Genomic DNA, 4,783 nt, shown 5'->3' with positions numbered 1-4,783 from the left:
TTCCGCGCTCTCCCCCGCCCCGAACTCCCTGTCTTCTCACCTGTGCGCCCTCGATTCTAGCGCCGTTTAACCGGTCGCTTCTATCACCTCTTCCGCACGACGACGCCCGCTCTCCGCCAAATCCCAACCACCGGTCTACCAGCGCCTACGCCGCCCTGACGGTATAGAGCAATGATCGCTGGCGTCACCCCCGGAGTTCTGCAGCACCGCCCTGTTTGCTCAATCGCCGCCACGGCAGAGCACTCCATTGCTTCTTCCCGGCCTTCGCGCCACTCCCCTTCTCTCTCTCCATGATGTTTCCGTTCCTCTGCTCCAGCAGCTATAAAAGGAATGCCCCCGTCGCTGGAGTTCCCTCCGCCTTTGTTGCCTTAGCCTTCTCTAGCTCCCTGCTCAAGCTCCTAGCGCTACCCACCCGGTTCTTGAGAAGTTCTTCTCCCAGTTCCTTCTCAGTTCCTCCAAGTCACCCAGCAGCTTGCTCCTTTGTGCTGCGTAGAGCTCTCTTGTGATCCGCAAGAAGCAGCGCCGCCGCTGGAGCTTTGCCGGTCTTAGCCCTTGCTCGAAGCTTTAGACCTCTCGCCCAAGTTTGCCTCTTCCCGACCCCGAGCTTTCCTTTCAGGAAGAAGGTGAGTTGCCGACCCTAAGTCCGCCTCGCCCGACCCCTCCTATCCGCCCGACCCCAGTTCCGCCTCGTCCGACCCTGTCTGTTCCGCCGACCCTTATCCGCCTCGCCCGAGGGCTTGGCTGTGATCTTTTTCTTCAACTCAAGGGTGTATGTGTAAAACTTGGGAACCCTTCAGCGCTTGCGTCTGAGGATCCCAGTTATCACATCCTCTAGTTCAAGGATCAGACCACTAGTTCCTTCCTACCCTTACCTCTTGATTATCATCAGCTCTCTCGAACCACCATAACCTCCTGCTCATTGTCGCAAGTTTCTGGGCTCAGGCGAGCCAGTATTGCTGTTGAAATAAACGTTTAAGCTAACCCTTGCATTGCATTCGTGTAGAGCTGCACCTCGCCGACGGCTTCTACGAGTTGCACCCGGCGCCCGACGAAGAAGCTGTAGCCGAGTTCCTGCCCGCGGAAGCCGAAGTCGCCCCAGAAGTCGAGCAGCTTCCGTCCCCTTTGCTTGCAGGCAAGCCCCGGTTGCATGAGAATCCTACGTGGTTCGCCAAACTTGCGCATGCCTTCCGTATAGCATGTTTGTGCATTTACGTTTAGGAGTTGTGTGAAACCCTAGATGCACGACCTAGTTAACCTTTGATATGAGCACTAGCTGTTGGACCGAGTAGTTGCATTGCTTAAATAGGAGACGGTAAAAGCCGAGTGATCTCCTGTCACTCACGAGTTGTAGGAGTTGCGTGATTTACTCTCCTGTTACAACTATAAGGACGATGGACGGGGCAGGGTACGGTAACTTTTTGGTGGTCGGATGGTCGCCCCGTCTGTCTATGAAAACTTGCTAAGGCCCGACAGTGGTGGTGTTCGTGATCAAGTGTTTGAAAGTACTAGCCTCATACTTAGTATGGGATGAGGAAGCCTAGTACCTGATTGAACCTAGACGTGAGCGGTCGCCCCATTGTTCTTGGAACGGAGTTTCCCCTGCTGATTGTCGCACGTGGTGGCAAAGCGTGGTCACAGGACGGCAGGACGGTCGAGTGGGACCCTTCCTCGGACGACGAGGAGAGGACTCAGTGATGTTCTGGCTGGCCCCGCCCAGACATCCGACCCCGACGAAGTCTTCCGCTAGTGTTTTATCTGTTGTTCTTTGTTATAAAACTCTGATGTAAATTTTTATGGCCGAACCAATTGAGTAAGACCTGCTTAACTCAGTGGACTCATTGTATTCTCTGTAACCGCTCACCTTCGTGTGGGTTTGCTAGACTCGATCCTGTTAAGTGGTTAAATCGGATGAAATCCGACGGCACCCCGTGTTAGCTCGGTTTAAGCAGCAGTGTCGCATGTTAGGCGACTTAACCTTGCTTGATCAAGCTAATCCGAGGTGGTTCCGCCATAGCATTGGCCTTGCCGGGGTGATAGTGTACTTCTAACTCATTGTCCTTTATCAACTCTAACCATCTTCTTTGGCGCATGTTGAGGTCGGCTTGGGTGAAGATATACTTGAGGCTCTTGTGGTCGGTGTAGATGTTGCAGCGGGTGCCCATCAGATAATGTCTCCATATCTTTAAGGCATGAATCACTGCGGCCAACTCAAGATCATGGGTCGGGTAGTTCAGCTCATGAGGTCATAATGCTCGTGAGGCGTAGGCAATGACTCGGTTGTCTTGCATAAGAACACACCCAAGTCCAGTGCCAGAGGCGTCACAATACACGTCAAACGACCTAGAGGGGTCGGGTTGAGCCAAAACTGGGACTGTGGTCAGCAAGTGCTTCAGGGTCTTGAAGGCTTCTTCACACTTGTCGTTCCACACAAATCTGACCTCTTTCTTCAACAATTCTGTCATCGGCTTAGCTATCTTGGAGAAATCCGGTATGAAACGCCGATAGTAGCTGTTGGAGAACTATGCGAAGATGGTTGGCATGTTCTTCTTCGCTCTTCGAGTACACCAGGATATCATCAATGAACACCACTACAAACTTGTCCAACTCGGGCATGAATACCGAGTTCATGAGGTACATGAAGTATGCGGGTGCATTGGTGAGTCCAAAAGACATGACCAGGTACTCGTAGAGTCCATATCTTGTGGAGAAGGCAGTCTTAGGGATGTCACATGGTCGGATCTTGATTTGGTGATAACCTGAACGAAGATCGATTTTGGAGAACACTCTAGCTCCAGCTAACTGATCAAACAAGACATCAATGCGGGGGAGTGGATACTTGTTCTTGATAGTCACCGCATTGAGAGGTCGGTAGTCTAGACACATGCGTAGACTGCCATCCTTCTTCACAAACAGGGCCGGGCAACCCCAGGGTGATGCACTGGGTCGGATGAAACCTTTTTCCAATAGATCAAGCAACTGGGTCTTCAACTCGGCCAACTCAGCTGGTGGCATCCGATAGGGTCTTTTGGAGATGGGGGCGGTGCCGGGGATCAACTCTATGGCAAACTCCATGTCTCTATCAGGTGGCATGCCAGGCAAGTCCTCTAGGAACACATCAGGGTACTCAGAGACAACAAGGAGGCTTTCTAGTCGGGCTTGCGATAGAGGGTACGCACAGGGAAGTGCGGACTTAGGAGGGTTCAAGAACAGGGTAGAACTGCCATAAAAGGGCGAGTTGATGTGGAGGGTTCGGGCGGCTGGGTCTAGAACCACTTGGTGCCGGGTCATCCAATCCATTCCAAGAATGATATCTATTCCGTCCAGGTCAAGGATGATAAGATTCTCCTTAAAAAGGTTTCGGCCTAGCTGAATAGGCACATTGACACTCATCCTATCAGATGTGATCATTCCACCCGGGGTGGATATTCTAAAAGACCCTCTGGTTTGGCATTCTTGTAACCCACACTTGTCACGGGTCTTTCTCCCGATAAAACTATGTGAAGCTCCCGAGTCAAACAAAACCAAAGCTGAAAAACTGTGAATCAGAAAGGTACCCGTCATATCGGCGCACCTTTAAGAAGCTCTGCTGCGTGGGTGAAGTTCAGTCGACCTTGGCGAACTTGCACCTTGGGCCTCCTCCCCTTGTTGAGCGCTGCACTGTTCTGCCCTGGGCGCGGGCTCTAATTTCTAGGGCAGTCCTTGGCGAAATGTCCCACATCACCGCAGGCAAAACAGCGGTTATGTAAGGATACGAGGTAGGCTACACTAGCGTAAATCAAAATTTCTACCGCGTATAACCAGGAAGAACTGCCGTATAAGGATCATGGGATTACCACTCGACGCACTACTGGTGCGGAAGATGTAGATATGCGTCGATGCAGTGAAGATGATCACGTAGTCGTACGTAGTCGATCAACGTAGTCGTACGTAGTCGATCACGTCACGTCCAGCAGCTCCCACGTGCAGCAAGATCGCCTCCGGTGCCGCGGCTCGTCGTGGCTCATCGATGGCTCGTCCAAGTGCTGCAGGCGCAACACCTCCAAGGTATCCACACGTGCAGGGAGGAAGCGTCGCAAGCCGGACTGCTAGATCCGCGAGTTGCAACAGGCGAGGGCGTGGGAGGCGCGGCAGATGTGTTTTTCCAAAAGGTGTAAACCCTAGGGCGCCCCCACCCCTCTATTTATAGAGGTTTCTGACGGGCCTCTGGATCCGAGGCCCATTAGTACTTCTAAACCTAATCCAACTCGGATCAGATCCGAATTGGGCTTCCAGCCCCTTAAGTGTGTGACCCTATGGGTTCGGATACGTATAGACATGGCCCGAGTACTCCTACTCGACCCAATAGTCGGTAGCGGTCTCTAGCAAGACGTGCCAACTCCTATACGCACACGAAGATCATATCAGACGAACCACCACAATATAATATACATGCTATTCCCTTTGCCTCACGATATTTGGTCTAGCTTCAAGCCGACCGCTCTTTCTCGATCCTGTGATTCGGAATCCCTTTGTAGGTTAACTCTTAACCGTACGTAGCATGGCCATGCATTTTTGGATCCGATCACTCGGGGGGCCCAGAGATATCACTCTCAATCAGAGAGGGGCAAATCCCATCTTGATTGACCATGTCTCATAGCATGCTTCTTGACAAACCCGAAAGCTACCTTTATAACTACCCTGTACGGCGTAGCGTTTGATAGCCCCCAAAGTAAGTCGATCCACATCTAGAATACATGCGACAATCTCAGGTCTAAGGACAAAGCGTATATGTTGTTAAAGAGAA

This window comes from Setaria italica, chromosome I (genome assembly GCF_000263155.2).
Source record: "Setaria italica strain Yugu1 chromosome I, Setaria_italica_v2.0, whole genome shotgun sequence".
NCBI classification, from domain to species: domain Eukaryota; kingdom Viridiplantae; phylum Streptophyta; class Magnoliopsida; order Poales; family Poaceae; genus Setaria; species Setaria italica.
Note: the sequence above shows the minus strand (reverse complement) of the source record.